Raw genomic sequence first — 23,338 nt, 5'->3', positions numbered from 1 at the left:
ATACCTTTAACACCTTTATATGGGTGACCAAAGCCTCATATTTGGTTCAAAAAGCCGTGTTGCTTATTCTGCAGTTTAATGTGCCTACGTGCATTAATTATCCACATGTATTTATTGAACAATCAATATTTAGCTTCCTCCCCCAATATACTCCAAATATGTTATACTGCAGTGAAATTCTCATTGTTTTATGTAAATGCAGTAACCAAGGCAGAAGAGATTTTTAATATGTTGGGGTGTTAAATATATTGTATTTTAGCACTTTTAAAAAAATCTTACTTGCTTCCAAAATCATAAGAAGAGGCTGCTGGAAGAGACCAACGGCCACTCTCCCTTCTTCCGGCATGCAGCATCAGCATGAAATCACAATGGTGCCTCAGTGTGACTGTGTTACTAAAGCAGACAGCAGCAGCAGTATGTAGGCACAATCTCTCTCTCTCTCTCTCTCTCTCTCTCTCTCTCATACACACACACACACACACACACACACACACACACACGTAGGCATATAGTTGGCTATATACAAGAGCATGTAAAACAGTTTCCAGTCCACAGATATGGAGGTAGTTCTTAGGGACAAGTTCAACCAGCAATTTCACATTTGAATTCTTTGAGATCTCTCAAGTGGATGCCCTTCAAATCCAACAAATTACCCCCCCCCCTTTTTTTTTTTGCCTATTAGGCCCAGAACCTTGTCTCTCATCACCACCAGTTCTTTAAATACCCTTCCAGCAAAAGTTAATTCAGGCATAAGGACCTGCCTTATATCTTCTGCTGTGAAGACAGATGCATAGAATTCATTCAGCTTCTGTTTCTCTTCCTTTAACACACCTTTGATTCCTTTGACATCCAAGGGCCCAAATACCTCCTTAGCCAATTTTCCTATTAAACATTGAGGTGTATGGGGTGTTAGCGGAGAAGCAGTATCTCTGGTGGGGGACATGACATGCTCCTTCTGGGGCAGCTCACCCACCATTTGTCCCCCTCCCTGCATTTAGCTCTCATCTGTGGGTCCTAGAAGCTGTCCGCTGACAGCGGCCATACCCCAGGAACCTTCTATGTCCGGCTAAACCAGGTGAGATTAGCTGATGGGTCTCAACCCTCAGTGAGTTAGGGACTTCCTCTGCATGCAAAGACACACTTTGGTGGATTGAGCGGACGAGACCAATAGTGGGTCCACAGGTCAATAAAGCTGTTTCTGCATGTGCCATAGAGGGAAGTGAGGGGCAGATGGAGCTCGTAAACCTGGGAAGGTAGCCCATCTATGAGAAGGAAAACTCTGATCCAAAACCTCTGCAGCCTTGCAGCTACACTAATACATGACAAAGGCTTCAGGAGTAAACCCTGAGATAAAATATGTACCCTGCTGCCTTGCAGGACATCTTTAGGAAGAAAAGGCTAAGGAGTAAACCTGACACAAATCCAGAGTAGAGTCACTAAGACGGTTGGATGGTGTCTTGTATGCCTCCTTCTGGCAACTCCTGCAACCGAACTGGTGCCATATGTATTGCTTTCCTTTCGTTTGGCCCACATCAGAAGGGGAAAGAGCCCAGGCAGCCCAGGACTTCCATACACACTGCCCAGGCTTCCAACAGCTTGATCTCACTCCTCCATTGTTTCCCAAGACAGATGGATGCCAGCTGGTTATTACACACTGCTATTTGTTATTGATAAAAAGAATCTCACAATTCACTTAACATTTAAAAGATAAATCAAACCCAGCATTCTCAATTTAAGCAAAAGCCTGCTAGTAAATAAGAAAGCAGCAGCAAAGTGGTGATTTTTTCCCCCTCATTTCTAAAGGAAAAAAAATTCTTCTGACTTATGTGCTGCATCTCAAGCCACCTGTGGAGGCTAACAATATATATTCCTTCAATTTAAGAATCTCACAATACTTGCTTGTTTTCTTGAAAAATTAAGTAAGCTATTGCTGAGCCAATTTCTCTTTTTCGCTCTTTTCCATTACGCTTTCAAAAGCTATGTTACCCTTTAGCTATTATTTTTGCAATTATAATCAGAACCATGGACAAGTCCATGACAGCAATTCATTCAGAAGCATCCAGGCATTTGGAGTGCTATATTTAATGTTGCAGCTTTTAAACTTTCCAGGCATTGGACCCATTTTTAGGCTAAATCTGCAACCAACTTTCATTTTTTACACTATATTTATGGGCTTAAGCTGCAACACTAACGGCGTCTACACAGAAGCAAGTCCCATTGAATTCAGTGGTGCTTACTCCCAGGTAAGTGAGGTTTGGATTGCAGCCTTACTTACTTACTTACTGAACATTTGTAGAGTATGTTTCATCCATCATGGAACCCAAGGCAATGTGTATGTGGTTCTGCATGGGTCACCCTACCCAGACACTGACCAGATCCAGAACTAATTAGCTTCAGCAAGGTGGAAGCCTGATGCACCTTCAGACCATACCTTAGCATGTTTCTCTTGTAGTATTGTTCTCTTTCTTCCCTTAATAAAGTGAATGGTTGATCAGCTGATTTGACCAAAGGTACGTGGGAATGACCCATTTGTGAATCCCCCAACCTACCAGTTGAAGGCGAATGTCTTAGAAAAAAAATGACAGTTCTTATTAAGACTTGCCTTTCTCTAATTTTATTAGACCCTGCTTTTTTCTGCCTCTTCACTCTGAGTGATATGAATGGTGCCACTGCTGAAATATTTAATCAAAGTGCCATGTCTCCCTTCTCCAGTTGTTTTCCCCATTACAAATGGCTATTCTTTGCCTTCTAAAGTTCAAAGTACACTTCATTGCTTCTCATTGATCACTCAAACTGGAGAAAATAAATCATTATTGAGCTCTCAGTAAATCACTCAGAGTGTACAAGAGGGCTTGAGGAATTTACAGTGCAGAATTGCAAAATAGAGAAATAGATTTCGGAAGTAAATTCTGTTCCCAGTCTGGGACCATGGAGAAAGGAAAGCTCAGGATAGGAGGCAAGCACAGAAGAATGTCTGAGACTTTCATGCCAGTATTAGAGACTAAAAGCATATTTGATAAGATGAGGGATGTGTGGAAATTACATCCTTTTTCTGGGTCAGCTAAACCAAGACCTGTAGGTCATTATTTGCTCATTCTGGAATCAAATATTTAAATCTTTCCATACATAACTTCTGGTCTGGTTTAAGTGTGGGGAACCTTTGGCCTTCCAGATGTTGCTGAACTGCAACTCATCAGCACACACACAATGTTGCAGTTTTGTAGTCCTCATTTAAGAATTAGAAAGGCAATCACAACTGAGCCACCAAACAGAAGATGCACCTATTTTAAGTACCTCAATTAACACCCCCAATTCTGGGACTTTGCAGCTTTGTCCCCCTTGGGGGAAATCCAAAAAGAACGACCAGTGAACTATTTTGTGGAGTTAGGGAAGAGGCACTAGTTCACCAATCCTCCTTTAATATGACCCTCCAGGAGAAGTAACAAGATCTCTTCAGACTACTACAGCTCTGCTGTATTATATATGACACTTGGACAATTCATTTCAGTGGGATCAACGCGAGGTTCTTTCATATCTCATACCCCATAAAAGTTGCTTTATTTGCCCAGTATTGCCTATTATGACTGGCAGCAGATCTCCAGCATTTCAATCATAGGTATTTCTCATCACCTGCTCCCTGAGCTTCTCATAACTGCAGATGAGCCTCCTCTGAGCCTCCATGCAACTCACACACCACAGAGATTCTGACACATATCCAAACCTCACATTAGACACACTCAACTTAATATGATAATTTAATTTCAAACCAAAAAGTCTTCTTTTTGACGTTTCAAATGCCACTTTTCTAATTACAAAACTACTCTGCACAAAATGATGCTGTCTGAGGCAAGCCTAAATCAAATGTATCACTTCTGTGAAGCCGTAAGTATGCAGAAAAATTCATTAAAGGATAGAAACCTTTTATATTTCCTAATGATGGGAAGAAAACACCACAAGGCTGTAGCAAGAGAACATACATTTTCTTCTCTCTCCTTTATTGAGCAACTCTGCCTGGAATAATAGCTAGAAGTGCTCTGGTGACCCAGCCCATTCTGTATTACTGCTCACTTCAATTACTTGTTCCATGTGTCTTCATCTTACAACCCATTAATTCATAAGTTCTCAGTTTCACTGAAAAAGTCTCAGCTAACAAATGGACTCCTAGCTCCGTGGAAGTCAATTCCACACCAAAATGATTCTCAATTCCTTATATGTAGCATTTCTGCATTGCCCCCTCAAGCTGAAACAGTATTTTTTTGGGGGGAGAAGGACCAGCTGCTCCTCAGTTCTCCAAAAATCAACAAGTGATACTTATATAAACTGGACAAGATCTTGTGTCATCTGGCCACCTGCAGACACTAGGAAAGTTAGGATGTGATCAAAATATTCTCATGCAATTTCATTAAAGGCCATTGTTCTACATAAGGTGATTCCTTCGTTGGTAACCTCAAGACTTGACTGTTGCAATTACCTCTATCTCTGTCCAACCCTTGGGCCTAGTCTAGAAACACCAACTGATACAAAATGCTGCAGCTAGATTGTTGGCAGGGCAGAAAACTACTCGTATGTAACCTCAGTGTTTAAAAACTTGTACTGGCTGTCCATATGTTACATGGGCAAGTTGAAGGTTCTAATATTAATTTAAACATCCCTTAACAACTTGGGTCCACGATACCATAAGGACTGTCTGATTTTTCATATCTCTGCCTGGACATTGAGAAGTCTCTGTTTTAAATAGCCTTTTCAAATCTCCTTTTTGTTCTACATTATTCTCCATGGGTCTCTGATGCTTTCTCTCCTTAAGCCAGGGCTGCTAACCCTTCAGTGCTGTTCGTCCATTAGAGAAACGACTGACAGGCAAAAAGCACGAATGGCACAGAGAGGGAATGGTTACCAACAGAAACCAGAGGGCAACCATCCCATATCCCAGAGAGCTCTGATGGATCATGGTGCCCTCCTGCTGCTTTTAACAGAAAAACAGATGTCAGGAGATCCGCAGTGTGAATATTAGCCTCAAGTAGCTACCCACTTAAATACTGTAACTTAGAAATAATTAAAATCACACCATACACAGTCTTCAGTGATAAGATAACTAAAGATGTCAGTCAAATGGAAATGTTTGGGTTGTAACTCATTGAAGACTTCAGAATTCAACACTTATCCCAACTTCATGACTATGTCGGAGAAGGATCACCACTCTACTGAAAGTACAGCATACGCTTTGCGCTCAGAACATCTCAGATTCAGTCCCTGCCTTCTCCAGGTAGGGATAAGAAAGACCCCTGCCTAAAGCCCTAAGGGGCCAGAGTGTTGGCTGTTGCACTAGATTGGTTCATCTAGTTTAGACTGACTTTAGGGCAGCTTCCTGTGCAATAAGGAAAACAGAACATGATGAGAGTAGTCATAAATCTCCCTGCATAACTATGGTATAGACTAATGATCTGACTCAGTATAAAGCAATATCTGATGCTCCTAAGCTTTGCTCCAATGCAAAGAATAAAGTGATAGCAATAGGAATATCATCAAAGTGCAGATCTGTCATTGTTTGCACAGCTTGTAATCCTGTCTAGATCTCATCATAGTGTTAAACTTACATGAGGAATATTGGGGAAAGTACAGGTTCACTCTCATCCCATGATGATTGCTTAGCTTTGATGAAGCAACATATGATAACTAGACTAATACATGGTTTTCACGGTTTTACTAAGTAGGCAAACACAAACGATATTTGTTGCCACCAGGAAATGGCATTCAGTATAGCAGTCACTGAGGTGACGGAGGTGCAAGCTCTCAACAAACCAGAATATTATTTTCACCTGTCAATATTCAGCCTTGCACTTCATTACAAGGTTGCAGAGGAAATGCAGTACCTATGCTGAAGTCACATTAGCAGAAAGGAGAGACTTCAGGATACTCCTCCTGCCCAATTTGAAAGCCACTGACTCCACAAATGCCTCTAATGTCGTCGCAGAAAAGAGCTACTGTCTCATAATATCACAAAGAAGAATGAAGTGCTGGAATACCTTGCAAGGGGGGGCGGGGAAATAAAAAAAAATCATTGCAGAGTGTAATGAAGCTACTGCCTTGCACGGTTCAGCTGAGTTTTTTCATCGTTTCCATGTGGAGACAAGTTCTAAAATTATCTTGCATGTCATCAGTGCCACAGAGACGGTTCCCCTCCCCCAGATGCAGATGTTTTAGTGCTTTCTGCAAGACTGTCCAAAACTACTGTAAAAAAAAAAAATCTTTCTTATTGCCGCTAGTGAATCAAAACATTTCCTATTCCTCAGAGGTATGTTCCTACTGCTCAATTCATGAAAAGCTACTGTGCTCCCAGATTTCCATGCTTTTTCATTATAATGAACCAACTGTATGTAAGACATATGATATACCTATACATAAAAATCACTTTGGGATGCCTCAAAGGAAGTTAGCTTTAGGCACCAGGCAAAAACGTTCCTCTTTAACCAGGCCTTTGGCTGACTGACACCTGACACACTTTTAAATGTGTTATGGAAGTCCGCTCACCAATCCTGGTGTGGCAGCATTGCCGGACAGAAGAGGTTTTACTGGGGCCCCAATGGTGGAATTCAAATGGCAGTGCCCTTCCTAATAGGTGGAGGGGGCATGTGCCCCCGCTGCCTATCAGGAGCTGGATCTTAGCCTTCACCCTGCATTGGCAAATGGGGATGCAGACTGGAATGTGGGCAGAGCCCGTGGAGCCGACGGTGGGCTTCCCTCTTATCTACCCCCTGCCCATTTAAGCAGCCCACACCTGGGACACAGCCTGTTTGTTCCTGCGCCGGGTTTTCCTCCACCCACCCACCCACCCACCCACCCATGGTTTATCCTGATAGGCAATGACTTTGCTGTGGCTACAGTGGTCGCCGTTCTTTATGGGGCCGGGTAGGAATTTGCCCACCAGGATAACTGGCTCTTACCCAGTGGTTTTGCCTACTTCATAGCAATTCATCACAACTGGTTGAGCATAGGGGGAATCCCTTGTTTTGGATGGAGGGGAGGTTGTAGTCCCTGCCTGCCTCTCCAAACGCCGGGGTATTCCGTTAAAGAGATCTGGGGGGAATGGCCATGTCCGTGTGCCCAGGGGGGCCAGAGCCGAAGGCACTCCCCCAGAAGGAGGTCCCTGCGATGTAGGTCTTAGGAATCCCCTGGATTGACCACGTGTCACTTCCGGTGGCTGGGCCGGAAGTATTTAGATTGCCCCATGCTCAAGCCAAACCTCTCATCTGTATTCAATACAAAACCCAGTCTTATTGGTCTCTTATTTATATGGGTTGGGGTATGGGAAGTCTGATGCCTTGTCCTGCAAGGGAGGGATTATTTGTCTTTGCTCTTATTTTTATTATGTGTTTTGTGTTTTTCATATTGTAATTTTATGTAGTGAACTGCCCTGAGATCTAGGAGTATATGGTGGTATACAAATGTAATAATAAATAATAAAAATAAATAATATTCATAGATAAATATAATAGCAGCAGCATTGTAGATGTATTTCAAGCATTGGGTTTTGTACATATTTCTTGAATATATATAATTGTTATATAATTGCTCTTGCTCAATTATATCACAAATTACATTTGTGAATGAAAAGATACCTAACTTGATCTAGTTCCAATTGTCATGATGTCCACCAACCAAAAGTACTGGGTCTTTGAAGACCTCTAGCTCCCCAACTCCTCCCCCCCCCCCCCGCTTGCTCTCTGAAGGGAATGACGCCATTGAACTCTGGTTCTGTTGATTATTTTTAATCAAATGACACCTCCCTTGTCTATCAAAAGCTGCCCATGGAATTATATATGTACCCAATACTGACATCTTCAACAACAAAATCCTGTCTAGTCTTCAGGGTTGTTCTACAGTGGAAGTCAGTTTAGGGGCAGAATACAACAAAAACGTGTTTTAACAACAGGAACAACAACGTAGAACAAGATGCTACACATTACTAAGACTGATGCTTGTGGTTATTTACTTCCAGAATTAGCCTGTAGGTATATGTATTTGAAACTTAGCAAAGGAACACTATACACAGGTTTTATAATAGTTTAACAATAATAGCTTCCCATAATCCAGGGTTCACCAACCACTTGTGGGCATATTTGCAAAAGGGAGAGATTGTCATGAGAAGCACACACCACAACGAAGCACACATTGAAACATCTTCTATTGGCTATAACAGAATGCTACTTTCAAGCCTAATTTCAGTGGGGAAAGCAGAATGGACCCTGTGGGCACCATGGAAAGCCACCATAGACACATTTGGACCCACAGGCACCATGCTGCTGACCCCTGCCACAAATAATCCTGGTATCCTAGTTTGTTTCCCTAGCACCCCTCAGAGTTTTCTAGATCTTCTGGCAGAACTACAGGCCATAGAGCTCCCTCTGGAGACCAGACTCCTCCAGCATATCAACCATCCTGTGCAGTTTTGGGCAATAGTTGGGAAATTAGAAAATTGGCTTGGACTAGCTCTTCCTTTTTCTTTACACTAATTCAGAAAGCCAGAGAGTGAAAGGAACAGTGGACGGCTAATTTGCTTAAAGCCTGCTGTTCTGCAATATCCCCTTTCAAGCAAAAGCTGGGAAATAGCATCTGACATCCAGAAGCAGCTTATATCAATTGAGATTGGTAAGAGCAAAATGTGCGAAAATAACAAACCATGTGAAATCAAACACAATTGAATCCCTGCTTCCAACCCCATCTCCTGCTTCCACCCAGCCAAGGAAGGCAAATTTTGGATAGTTAATTCTTTATTGACAAATGCACACACTTACAGCTGCTCCTAAGCTGCAACCAAAGCACTCACACACTCCTAGAGGTCTCTTTGTTGTTGTTTAGTCGTTTAGTCATATCCGACTCTTTGTGACGCCATGGACCAGAGCACACCAGGCACTCCTGTCTTCCACTGCCTCCCACAGTTTGGTCAAACTCATGTTCGTAGCTTCGAGAACACTGTCCAACCATCTCGTCCTCTGTCGTCCCCTTCTCCTTGTGCCCTCCATCTTTCCCAACATCAGGGTCTTTTCCAGGGAGTCTTCTCTTCTCATGAGGTGGCCAAAGTATTGGAGTCTCAGCTTCAGGATCTGTCCTTCCAGTGAGCACTCAGTGAGCACCATTTCCTTAAGAATGGATAGGTTTGATCTTCTTGCAGTCCATGGGACTCTCAAGAGTCTCCTCCAGCACCATAATTCAAAAGCATCAGTTCTTCGGTGATCAGCCTTCTGAGTCCAGCTTTCACTTCCATACATCACTACTGGGAAAACCATAGCTTTAACTATATGGACCTTTGTTGGCAAGGTGATATCTCTGCTTTTTAAGATGTTGTCTAGGTTTGTCATTGGTTTTCTCCAAAAAAGCAGGCCTCTTTTAATTTCATGACTGCTGTCACCATCTGCAGTGATCATGGAGCCCAAGAAAGTAAAATCTCTCACTGCCTCCATTTCTTCCCCTTCTATTTGCCAGGAGGTGATGGGACCAGTGGCCATGATCTTAGTGATCCATGAAGGAGAGAGTTCTCTTAGCTGGCCTTAACTCTTCCAGGTTCATGCCCCATGGAGCAGCTGAAGCAACAGTGGCACAATGCCCCCCTCTCTGGCTTACGTACCCTCATCTGTCAGAGAGCACACATGCAACCTGAGACTTCTCCTGCTTAGAAAATGTTGCTGCTCTTCCCTCTTCAAGCCCCTCCCAAATCTAGGAGACAGTGGGACAGGGGATGGCAAGGTTTCAGTCAGCCTACCACTCACCTGAACAGTCTCTTCCCCCACTTCTAACCTGTCTTGTGCTCCCACCTTTGTCTCTGACTGCTCCGACCCTTCCTCTCCGCCCCCCATCCGGGCTCCTGTCTCATGGGTGGCACAAAACCCCATAAATCACTGTTCCCCTCTTCTGGGTCAGTATCCAGTCCCCTTGCCTCTGCCAGAGCACTGCCAGTCCCTGACACCCTATCTTGCTTTACCACACTTGCAACGGTTCTAGCTGGGAGAACAGTTTGGCTAAGTAAAAGGGGAAATTGGACTGTTGCCATTAATAAGTTGCCATTGCACTGTCCCAAATTATCAGGCTTCTAGCTGAGAAGATGATTCCCACAGACTGATGCAACAATAGCATTCTTTGGGCTTTTAAGAAAAACTTTTCTATTGAAAGCATCCAAAATCAAAACAGAGTTCTGTCTGGAAAATGTTCACAAGCAGCCCTGTCTCTTCAAAGAGATGCTCTTGCATGCTTAAGTACATGTAACATCTAACAACAACAACAACAACAAAACACCACCAGCTCATCTTAAACATAAAAATGATCTATAAATTCTGACTTAAACCTATGTATTTACCATATATAAGCAGTCCATATGTCCAAACAGATATCCAAACAAAACTGGTACATGTTCAAACATAGAAAAGGCAGTGAAAACTTCAGACCACCAAGTGGTGGATGATGTGATTTTTATCCTTCCAGCCTTTGAAGTATTTTTTGCAACCATAAGGGCTTAATAGGATCCACCTTTGTTGTCCATCTGTTAATCCCTCTGCAAATATCGAGAGTTTTCCAAAACAAAGGTAATATGAAAAATAATTTCTGACCAGAAGGAAAATGCAGCATAAGGAACACCCACATCAAATCCTTCAAAGAAGCATTATCAGCATTACATCATAGAACTGTAGAGTTCGAAGGGACCGTGAGGGTCATCTAGTCCAGCCCCCTGCAATGTAGGAATATGTGCCAGCACCTATCTGATCTAGTCAATTCCTTCCTATAGAGGTGCTTATGTAACTAACTGCATGTTGCATTGGTTGTGGGACTTACAGCCACATCACAGGATTCTTTTTCAAAGATGCAATCGTAGATATAGGGGTGGGGCAGAGATTTCCACAGGGACCATAGTGTGGAGAGAGGGGAGGCTGGACCCTTATCTCTGTGTCTAATTGTTGACATGCTGCAATCAGCCTTATGGTAGGGTTGCCATATTTCAAACAGTGAAAATCCGGACAGAAAAGAGTTGTTGAGCTTTTTTTTTATGGAAAAGTGGCAAAAACGGCACTGCCGAGATGGTATGTCCAGGAAATTCCAGACATATGGCAAGCCTACCTTATGGGCAAAAGCTACTGCTGGCATGCCACCTCTGACCAGCTAGTCCAATGGGGAACCCTATACATCCTCCTGTTCTATTGAGTACAATGGGGCTTCCTCCCAGGTACAGTGGTACCTCCGGTTACGAACTTACCGTAATTTGTTCCGAATGTCCGTTCTTAACCTGAAACCATTCTTAACATGAGGCGTGCTTTCGCTAATGGGGCCTCCCACTGCCGTCGTGCAACGTGACTTCCGCTTGCATCCTGGGGCAAACTTTGCAACAAGGAGCATCTACTTCCAGGTTAGCTCGTTACCCGAAAAGTTCGTAAGGAGGACAGTACATAACCCGAGGTTCCACTGTAAATGGGGTCAGGGTTGCAGCCTACAAATATAAGGAGGGAATTTGAAAATCACTTGCAGAAGCCATATTTTCAGGGTGAAATACTATACTATGCACTGCAGCGACGACAAAACCACAATATTGTAACAGTGCAGGAAAAGCATGACATCTTAGAGCACCTTCAGATTTATATTTTGAATTCCTGCTGTTAAACAGTCTATAGCACTTGATGAATTTGGATGGAGGAGGAGGAGGAGAGTTACATCTCCATCTGCATCCACTGGCTACTAAGGGCTTCTCCAGATGACCTCTTTATTGAGCACACATCCTGATTTCCTTACACAGAAGTTAGATTAAAGCTTTTCTTTATGAATCATTTGTTCCGATTTGTTTGTGTGGAGGCTCTATGACAGTGAGTATTCATCATGTATTCATCCTCATTTGCTTGCAGGGTATTTATACATCATCACATTAATCTTGTTCATTCCACACTTCTCAATGCATTTCCCCATCACTTTCCTAAACGCAAAAAGTCCATTTGTTTTGTAAAGTTGATTTATTGTGCTGCAATTTCAGGGCACTTTAAATCCACCTTAATGGTGAGAGCCTAAATTTCCCAGTTTGTGCTTGAATCCCTCTAACTAAACACTGACAGTCTGCAGGCACCCTAAGAAAGGGAGTTTAGTATTCTGGGGAGATGTGGATAATTACTGATCTGTGTACATAATTCCATGTCACTGCTGCTAATCTTATGTTTAACCTACACCAATAAAAAAAAAACAGCATTTGCTACTGGCAATTCAATAACAAAAAGCCCCTATCATTTGCCAGCTCAACCCTACTGTTTGTCAAACCTATTGGGGGGGGGGATGGTGTCATTTACAGCACTTTTCATTTTGTGTTGCCCTAAACACTAGCAGCTGGATTGAGATTGCTTTTTCATAGTTCACAAGGGACATTTACAGCTGTCGGATCTAAGCAAGTCTTAACAACCATTTCTCAAAGCAAGATTTATTTGAGGGCTAGCATCTGGTGACAAACGCTGGCAGAATAGAAATATACCTTGTACACTGGGTGCCTTGACCTCCTCCCAGTTTATTAATGTTCATCTCTTCTCATAACTCAAAACTATAGCTCTAGCCAGTGCAGAATGCTTCCCATTGTGGACATACAGAGAAATTTGTACTCTCTTCCTTGGCCTCTTCACATGACAAAAATGCTTTCATTAAGAAGGAACACACCTGTTTTCAACAAATACATGAAATATTTTAATTTTTCTCCTCATAGAAATAGTATTGGATCAACTAGCTTAAACCTTTGCAAGATCTCGTTTAGACAGAGCCCGTGCATAGAGCGATGGATTTGGAAATGCAAAAGAAAGAAAGCCTTATTATGTCTCTGTGGGTTGTCAGAGAATTCTATTGGAAATGGAAATGAGAGTGTAAATTGCTTCAATTTGCATGTTTGTCTGAGGTCAGGAATGGAAATTATGCAAGAGAATATGAGAGGTATCGCTATCATTGTTTTTCAGTCTGCAACTGTTATATAAATAATTACACTGTTTTCTGAATTGGTTTTGACATTGGCATGCACTGAAATTAACCACATAATTAATTACATTAGTTCCGTGGATAGCAAGACAAATAACGTAGGTGTTAACAGAAACTGAAATGTGGAAGAATGGAAACCGTGCGACAAACACAAGATGGAGTGGAAATTGCTGCTGCCTTTCACCTGTCCACCTGACTGGGGTGGTGTTCGTAGAATGAGGAGGCAGAAGTGAAGAGTACAGGAAATGAGACCTTGTTTATATTGCTGTCCACTGTGGCAGGAAGCAGCTAGGAGGATTACACAAAAGGACAATGTTTCAGATTTCACAATTTGGATTTTTCTGATAAAATTTGGCCTTTAATTCTGAAATGCAGGATTGAAATTTAAACCCAAGTTCAAAATGGGAGATTAAATTGTTTTGAGGCAGTGTGTGTGTGTGTCACTTTTTAAAGAAAAGCTTTCCTTATTTTTCATTGGTTTTTAAACAAATACAATATTTTCCTAATTATCTGATGGATGAAAGTTAGTTGCTTGTCAAGTGCACATATTGGCAACTATCCCATCTGCTGCTCTAGGCAAGATGAACAGCAACAGATATAACCAAGGAAGGAAAGTGATCAGCCAGAGACGCATCTTCTTCCCAAAGGAACGCAGGCGTGGGGCAGGTAAGCACTAAGTCTGTGCGGACAACCAAAGTAAGGGAAGCCTCAGGGTTCTGTCCTTCAAAAGGGGCCTGGTTTGCATTAAGACACTCATTACACGCATTCTCACCTTCAATTTTACTGCTATACACAATGCACTTGGGCTTCATCGCTGTGACTGTTAAATGTGCATGAATTCAACTGATTTCATTAAAACATCTGACCTTAACAGTGAATGCTATACCTTTGTTTTCCTCACTTACTCCCCTTTAGGCACAAGCTAAAGCTACCTCTAGGTAATAACACCAAATAGGTTAGTGAGTCTATCAGAATATTTATTTCGTGTGCAACAAAGGGCTTTCATCTTACATTTGAGAGCCGTGGCAGTGCTCCTTCTTCCTGCGATCCTGGGATAATACAAGATGCCACAGGGCATATAGAAAGAGTCCACACCGCAGATCTTCCCCATGCTAACTTCATCCCTCAGAAACTTGAAGTGGCATTGGCAGTATGAATTTGTCCAACGTGCCCCACGGATTCTAGTGCCATCATGATGATGCCAACGTAATATGACATTCAAAGATCACCTCTTAACTTAAACTGCAAGGGCTGAATTAGTGTTGATGCACTTTATTGTTTAATGTATCTGACTGGTTTTTATTTTAGTTCTGACTGATAAATGTACATCCTCTAAATGAAGTTATACATTAAAATAGCAAATGCTTTCATTTTTAACATTTGTGGAAATATGGTACACAAACGTGCTATTCCACACTTATTCTTAAATCTTGATACATCAAATGTTTTAAAATGCCTCCTCTCTCTTTATTTCTAGGTTGATCTTGTTTGATAAGCAGCCTCCTGTGTCTTTTCTACCGGACCCTGAAAAAATGGTGGGATGTCAGGAAGAGTAATGCCTTAATTTATGGACCATTAATATTTATTGTGTGCCAGTCGCTGGCATTTTGAACACGGCAGCTGTAAAGAAGTTAATAAAAGTGGAGGGGTGGGAAGCTATATATTTAACAGAGCTGTGTAAAATAAATTTATAGTGAATAATTCATTTGATGAATTTATCACTTTCTACTGTTGACAAAATATCTGGATGGCAGTGCCCAGATCGGTGGATTTTATTATACAGGATCTGCAAAGTAAAGTACTACAAATAATTTCTCTTTCATGTTGCTATTCAAGCAGATTCTGCCTTCCCCAATGTATTTGTAACACATGAGCCATCCGCTCCTCAGACAAAGGGCAAAACAGAGGAATAAAATTATGATAAACTCCATCTTCTAGCTGGTCATTAAATCTTGCAATGGAATAAACTTATAATTAAGCAGTCCAGCATTAAGCAGCAAAAATACAAGGCAGAGAGATACTGCTATAGTAACCAGGTTACTCCTGGTTGGGAATGAAACCAGAAGGGAGGACATCAGGTATCTCACCCCTCACAGCCATACCTCCCTCTCCCTATCACACTTCAGATTGTGGCATCCAAAGTCTTCTCCCCAATCTCTTCAATTCCTCCTCTCTGCCGAAAAAGCCTGCACCGAAACTCACACTGCCAAAAATCTAGAATCAAACACCACAAAACCAGAGAGCTTTTAAAAAGAAATAAATCCAGATTGTGAACACAAGGACAAAAATTGTTTATTTATAAAAGCATTTATATATTGCTGCATCGTGTGTGTATGTATGTGTGTGTGTGTCTACAGTGCTTTTTTTCTTTAAAAAATGTTTAGGGGTACTCTCATTTTCCTACTCCTATTGAAATACTGCCCCTCAATGAGGCCAAACTTAGATTCACAAAATGTTTAGGGGTATGCGTCCCCCCAGAAAAAAAACATGCTGAAGGATACAGTTAGAAGAAATGCAAATATTGAATACCACACCCAGTTGTGTTTGTCTTTTTTAGGATTCCAAAGCATGTTTCCCCATAGCAGAGGGAGTTATGAAACGCTGGGGCTGAGGGATTTTTCAATCCAGGTGAAAAGCTGCAATTTAGTTTGCCTGGATTTCCATATGTTGACAGGTATGTACTGACAATTACACAAAGCGAATAACAGAATATGTGTCAAGATGTTCTAAAAATCCCCCAAATACTAATGAAAGCCTGCTTTGCATGTATTTACAAATAGACTTTTAATCATACTCCTAAGTACACAGAGAAAAACATGTGTTGTAGAGAATGGCAGGCCTGATGCTATACCTATGGGATCATGAATCTCAAAGAAAGTAACAAACTCAGTAGCGTGAGCAGCTGTCATTTAGCTTTTCTAGTCATTTAACTAGGCAATGAATGCACAAAATCAGGATTGCTGATGTGAGTTGCATTTTTAAAGGCAGATGCAATGCACTTTGAGTCTGTCACAACCTGGATGGTTGTTGCATTGATCGTTAAAATGACTCTCCCGAATAGTTTCTCCCCAAAAGAGCCTGTTTGCTCCACCTTCAAAGGGACCTGCTTCAGAAATCCCTTTAAAAAATAATAATCAAGGTATATTATGATATGCAAAGAACATTTCTATAAAACAACCTAACCCACGAGGTGGGTCTATGCTTGTCCTATCCAGTCTTTAGATATTTATGCACTAGAGCCCTTTTGCTTACATACGGTTGCCATATTTCAAAAAGTGAAAATCTGGACACAAAAGTTGTTGACTTTTTTTGGGAAAGTTGGTGAGCTTTTTGAAAAACAACAGCAACAACAATGTGAGCTATTTTTAATTTTATTTAATTTCCACAGGGCCTGTAAGACAGAGTTGTTCCACCTGGCCTTTGGCTTGGAGCCAATTTGATTCCCTCCCCCTCTTTCTTTTCTCTTATTCCTTTCTCCTCCTGTGATGAGACTGCATTTTAATATTTTAATCTTTCAATATTTTAATGTTGTATTTTAATCTTGTTTTTAAGTTGTATTCATTCAACTTGTTTTTATTATTGCTTGTTAGCCGCCCTGAGCCCGGCCTTGCTGGGGAGGGCGGGGTATAAATAAAAATTATTATTATTATTATTATTATTATTATTAATGAAAATCTACAATTCTGACATGAGCTGCCATATGTCCAGAGTTTCCCAGACATTTGAGCAATCTCTGCCTGGACACTGAATACCAGCTATGTCTGGGAAACTCTGAACAAACGGCAACCCTAGCTTACAAAAGGGAGTTGGATAGATTGGATGGGAAAACTTGTTCTATTTATCAACTAAGTTTTTGAAGGGTTTTTTTTTAGTTTATCAGGTCTGTATGCACATTTTTAAGCATACTTTGAGGGAGAAGAGCTACTGCCTGGCATGCAGAAGGTCCCCAACTCTCCAGGTCGGGGTCAGAATGCTCCCTGTCCGAAACCCTACACAGCTACTACCAAACAGTGTAGACAATACTGAACTAAATGAGCCCCTGTTCCAACTCTACCTGAACAACTATGGAAAGGTAGTGTAGTTCTTAATTAAAGCTATGCATATTTTCAGTTCTATAAGAATTCAATTGGCACATTTCTTCCCTTTAATCTCTGAAGAAAAGTTATAGATTCCATATACACTTTAGATACTGAACTGGAACTATGTCTACAGGTATACCTAGCTCAGTTCACTGACGCAAATGTGAAAAATGCAGGAGTGTGTGACTGGCAGTTCAGAAAAACCAAAAATTCTGAGAAATGTAAAAAGCAAACAAAACTGTGACTGGTGTTTCAGGGAAAAGGACAATTCAGAAAAAGGTGAAAACAGGAAACAACTGTGACTGGAGGGTCAGGAATACCCAAAATTCCACAAAATGGGAGACTGAAAATTCAAAGAACATCTGAGAAGCAAACAAATGGAAATGGAAAATTCCAAAATATGTGAAAAATGAACAAAATGGTGACTGGTGGGGTAAGAAAAAGGGAAATTCCAAAAGAAAGAAAGAAAGAAAGAAAGAAAGAAAGAAAGAAAGAAAGAAAGAAAGAAAGAAAACCCTTGACCTGCAGGTCACAAAAACTGAAAATTCTGGCAAAACTGAGAGCAAACCAAACCATGACCAGAGGATCAGGAAAATGGAAAATTCCTGAAAACTGAAAAGTGAGGTCAGGAAACCTCTCTCCCATTAACCCAGACTATTGATGATACTGACTGGGCTGAAGGATGTTGGAGTTCAGCAACATGTAAAGGGCTAAGCATCTCCTATTGCTGATGTACATCTTTATAAACAAGTACAAGAAAATGTCTTTGTGCTGGCAAAGGGGATCAGAGTTTTATTGAGCCTCTGACGCGTCTGATGGATACATAGCTCACATATTCAGAGGCTGCATTTTGCTTGGTGGGTTAAAATTCTGCAAGGTTGAGCTACCTATTCATTTGTCTGTAGATTTTTGCTTACAAAAAAACAGTGCCTTAACATTTTTTGGATATTCACAATGAGATGTGGACTAAGGTACCAACTCCTCCGACATACTCATCAATCCCCAGAAAACTTCTGCTAACAGCCATTGCTACTCGATTGATGACCTTGAGGGAAATTGCTGCAATTTATCTTAAGGCTATTTTCTATGAAGCAAAAGTTGTTAAGGCTAAGATCTTGCTACAGATGTGGGAGAATAAGATTCTGTCTTTTCAAAGCGTATCATCTGAAAATGCAAATACATTTCAAATGAACAGTTAATTAGATTCAGAGTGTCACTAACAGAGAAATACAAGGTAGCCGACCTCTAGTCTATTATTACCAAATATGTTAAACTGAAAATAGTATTTCAATAAAATGTAAGATTCCTGAGGTCAGATGAAACAAGAAAAGAAGCATAAATCAAAAGCATGCATTTCAAATGAACTATGAATCTCTTACACTCTTCAGTAACGTGTTTGGGTAGATTTCAGGCTGCGAAGTTGACTAGACTCCTTTACAACTAAAATGGTAAGAAATTCAGTGCAGAACTGACAATATGACAGGCAGTGGATAATCTGATCTAACAAAACAGTTCCATTTTGTCAAAACACTGCTCATTTGCAGTACAATCCTACACAGGTCTGCTAAGAAGTAACTGCAATGGGACTTGTTCCCAGACAACTATATAGAAGATGGCAACCATAATTATGGATGCAATACTATACACCAAACTAAGGCCCGGGGGGGGGGCGGATGCTGCCCACCAGGCTCTGTAATCTGGCCCGCAAACCTTGCAAACCCTGCCGCCCGCTCGGTCAGTCCCCGTGCTAAACTGGAGCAGTGCGGAGGCCTCACTGCGCGGGGATTGACTTCCGCGATGCTGGCATGGCTTCGGATTGGCTGCAGGAAGCTCCTGCAGGCATTCCTAAGCCGCAGATGCCTCTGGGTGATGCCCCTTCCTTCCCGCTGAGGTGGCCACATATGGCCAAGAGCCAAGCGGAAGGAAGCAGTGGCGGGGAGGCTGCCTTCGCTGCCCAGGCCAGCAGCCTGGGCTCTGCACCCCACAGACCACTGGCCGAGGCAGAGGACAACAATGACACTGATGAAGATACGCCAACAGGACATGATCCACGACGAAATAAAAAAATTGATAAGGACATCACACACAAAAAAGGCAGAGGCATATCTATTAGGAATTCTAGATAAAGATATCCCAAAAGATAAAACTAACTTATTTTTATACACGACAACAGCAGCAAGAATTTTGATTGCTAGCTACTGGAAAGAAGACAGCATCCCAACAAAAAGAGAATGGTTGGGGAAACTTTGCGAGTACCTGGAACTAGCAAAACTGACAGATATAATAAGGAGAAAATCCAAAACTGTGGTTATGAAGCAGTGGGAGTTCTTAAATGATTATTTACAAAACCAGGGCTCGACTACAAAAATCTGGTTGTGTTTAGAATAATCTTGTGCATAATATAAAAAATACAAAGTGAGACATTAAGGAAATCCAAAGGGAAAATATGAAGAACAGAGGTTCTGACGAACAGATTATTAAAAACGCATGAGGTAAACGGTGGAAGTCTTTTTTAAAAAACAACAACAACAATTTATTTAAGGTAGATTTAAGGTATTTAAGGACAAGATGGAATTATACAATTGAATATATATATAGTTGGGAAACGGCTATGTATTGTGAGTACTTATCTACTTTTAAAATTTTTCACTTATGATCTTTTTCTTTTACTTCTTTATTCGTTCTTTGTTCTTTTTTCTTTTTTCTGATATCGGCCCAGTATACCTGAAGGAGCGTCTCCACCTCCATCGTTCTGCCCGGACGCTGAGGTCCAGTGCCGAGGGCCTTCTGGCGGTTCCCTCATTGCGAGAAGCAAAGCTACAGGGAACCAGGCAGAGGGCCTTCTCGGTCGTGGCGCCTGCCCTGTGGAACGCCCTCCCATCAGATGTCAAAGCAATAAATAACTACCTGACATTCAGAAGACATCTTAAGGCAGCCCTGTTCAGGGAAGTTTTTAATCTGTGATATTTTAGTGTATTTTTGGTTTTTATGGAAGCCGCCCAGAGTGGCTGGGGAGACCCAGCCAGATGGGCGGGGTACAAATAATAAATTATTATTATTATTATTATTATTATATCTTTCATTTCACTGCTTTATTGTGAATAGAATTTTATAGAGGTATAAATAACTGTAAATATGAAAAGAGAAAAAATATTCTATAATTTTTTTCCCTTGGTTAGATGTATTTTCTTTTTCTTTTGTATTTTCTTTTGTTGTGAATATGTATGTTTTCTAATTTGTACTTAATAAAAAAAATTAAATTATTTTTTTTAAAAAAAAGATAAGCCGATGGTGGCGTGAGTGGAGGTAGGGGTCCTTTTGGGAGGGGGGTGCTTTCAGGAGAGACTGGGTCCAGCCCCCCATAAGGTGTGAGGGACAGTGGATCGGCCCCCTCCTGAAACGTTTGCTGACCCCTGCTATATACCCTTCCCTGGGAGTCTTACTGAACTCAGTAGGACTGACTTCTGAGTAGACATGAATAGGATTGCACTGTAATTGTATTTCGTTTGTGTCCTGAGCTTTCTGCATGGAGCTGAGAATGAAGTATTTGAGTATCTCAGTTTCCATCCTGAAAAAAAGCTAGGTTCAGGCCTGGTTAGATCTTAAGGTATTGTTGCACCTTAAGCCCCCAAGAAGCATTCCCCCAGAAGCAATATATCTCTGTAAAATACAGAGATTGTTAAAGAAAAACATCACTGCCAACCTATTCGTTCACTACTAAAAGCAATATTTGCAGAACCCTGGTTTCTTTATAAACTACTGGAGTAGATTTAGAAAGTTTACAATATCCAGAAAAAATTGTGCATTGTGAATGATTTTTTAACATTCTAAAAACAAATTGTGGCATTTTATTCAGAAGAAGGACTGGCATAAAGTGAGACTATAAGGAACAGGAATGGGCAATACAGACACGGGCAGGCATGAATAAAGCAATATCATCATCAACAACCTTTTATTCGACCGTCAGTCAGGGAAAAAAAAATACAAATACGTTTATCAATACACAGTTAAAACATCCAGAAAGATTTTAGAGCTTAGCCAACACTAAAAAGGGCTAAACAGATAGCCCCATATCAATATAGTCAATTATGGTCTTGCGACGCTTAAAGGCTAAAAAAAGAAATTTGGCCACCATTTTGCTCACGGATGCTGTTACCAAACAAATTTTGTTCAAAAGGTGGGGAAGGGCCCCATGGCTACAAGAGATTTACAGGTAGAACTAGTAAATGCTTGAAGAACTATGTGGTTGTGGACCTACCCTCCAACCTATGCATGCTTCCATGGAAGTACTGAGTTCAATGGGACTTGCTCCTAACACTGAATGGCAGCCTGCTGGGTCTCTGGCTCCATAGTCAAAAGGAGTTTGAGGCTTTTCTACTGGGCTCCTGACATTTGAGTTTGAGGCCACAGCACCTACAGCTGAAGGGCAGGAACCTGCAGAACAGCAAAACTGGAGCCACAACCCTCACAAGCATCTTCCCTTGAGCCCAAGAATCACCATCCAATGGCACAGGAAGCATGCCAAGCAGGAAGTCACACTGAGAGTCATCTGCAACCTGGGATGCTGGTCCTTTAAGGGTTATCATCCTTCAAAGGGGCTTGGGGTGGACTGGAAGCAGAAGCTCACAAGGCTTCAGTTCACATCCAGTCTTCATTGGCTCACATTGTTTGATAGGAGCTGTCCTTAGTGGTGTGACTAATGGTCACTTTGCCTGCAGCGCTGGTGTGCCTCATGAGTGCTAATCATGGCAAAATTATTACATAGCCTTAGACTCTTGCAGGCTTAGCCAAGTATAAGAGAAGTGTGAGCTGCCTCTCCTGCTATTTGCTTCACCAACCCATTTCCACATTCAGAATTTAAAACTGCTGACATGTAGCTGCATTTATTCTTCTGAAACAGCATGCAAACAACTTTGATTTGAAAACATGTCATGTATCACTCTGCTAGTGTAAATTGCCAAGGCTGTACAATTTACCATTCAACCAGAGTATAAAATTTGTCATAAAAAAGAGAGAGAAAGACCAGCTGTAAAAACATAGCATATCTCATCCATAAGTGGGAGCGTATGGCCCCTGCCCTGGTTGGCAATTATGAAAAGGTTGACATCAACAAAGCAATGTGAAATTATTAGCTAGTAGGTCACTAGGAACTGCTAAAGAAATAACATACTTTTCAACACAAGGACAAGAAAATCATGCAGTATGTTAAGAAAGGTAAGTCTTGCAGATCAGACACTAATTATTTTCAGAGGTAATGCTGTACCTAGGCTGTAACACAGCATGTCCACTGAATGAACTGCTTTACAGTTGACACCGTAGATTTGGGCTATCATTAGAAAAACACAGGCAGGCTCAACAAAACTTTATAATTACATTATTTTAGTCAATTATGCAAAAGCAATCTCTCCAACATTTTTTCTGTCTTTGCCTCTGAACTGAGGCAGAGACAGAAAACCTTCCTGGGAATAGCAAAATGATGGACAAAGTGTTGGACAAGTGTTAAGACATTACTGACCCCCTAAAAAAAATCTAGAACTGATGTGTGACACAGTGACTCAGTTTGCATGTCACACTGAGCCAAACAAACCTTGGTTATAGTTTGCGGTTAGTCTGGATCAGGGCAGTCCAATTTTTCATATTAAGTGGGCCGCAAGAGTACTTCGACACGGAACTTGTGGGCCACACTGCTGCAATGTGGAATGTTTTCATTCAGAATTCTAGATGCTCCATTCCATCCCCCCACTTCTCACTATCAATTTTTTCGGTTACCACCCCCCACTCTGACTGCAGATCAGCAATTCCATGGCCACTAAGCATGCTCAGTCCTCATTTGGTTGTATGGGGGAGAGGGTCCCCCCCTCGAAGGGCTTTTGTTGTTTTTTTCTTGCACTTTTGCAAACTGTAGGACTTTCCGAAGTGTACCAATCAGTACCTCTCTCCTTTGTGTGGCTAGTGCCTAGATTTCTGCAACCAACAAAGTAAAACAAGCAGCACTGAGAGGGAAATCAGGTCCAGGTGACATTTTGGGTTGGTGAGGGGTAGGTATGGGTGAATCTCTCAATTCCAGTTTATTTTTGCAATCTTAAGTTCAGCTTCTCCAATTTCATTTTTTTAATTCACGGGAAACGTATGCAATTTCCCCTAACATACATATTTTTCTACCAGTTTTTGTCTAGTTTATGCATTTTTGCAAGCAATTTTTCTGTGACAGGATGCAACTGCCCAGACAATTCTCCTTGCATCATATTTCTCTTCTGTGAATATTCTTTACAGCCAAAGCC

The 23,338-nt window shown here is 41.4% G+C and overlaps 1 long non-coding RNA gene across 1 annotated transcript; it reads right to left on the bottom strand.

The window, feature by feature from the left end:
* Positions 1-10,548: 10,548 nt before the first annotated feature.
* On the bottom strand, positions 10,549-23,114 carry LOC307216001. The gene is made up of 3 exons (XR_013838868.1): positions 22,321-23,114; positions 12,491-12,669; positions 10,549-11,470 (listed from the first exon to the last, which is right to left on the bottom strand). It is a non-coding gene; the product is annotated as an uncharacterized lncRNA (long non-coding RNA).
* Positions 23,115-23,338: the final 224 nt, after the last annotated feature.

This window comes from Podarcis cretensis, assembly GCF_951804945.1.
Source record: "Podarcis cretensis genome assembly, chromosome: 5".
NCBI lineage: Eukaryota > Metazoa > Chordata > Lepidosauria > Squamata > Lacertidae > Podarcis > Podarcis cretensis.
Note: the sequence above shows the minus strand (reverse complement) of the source record. Positions and strands in the feature narration are given on the sequence as shown.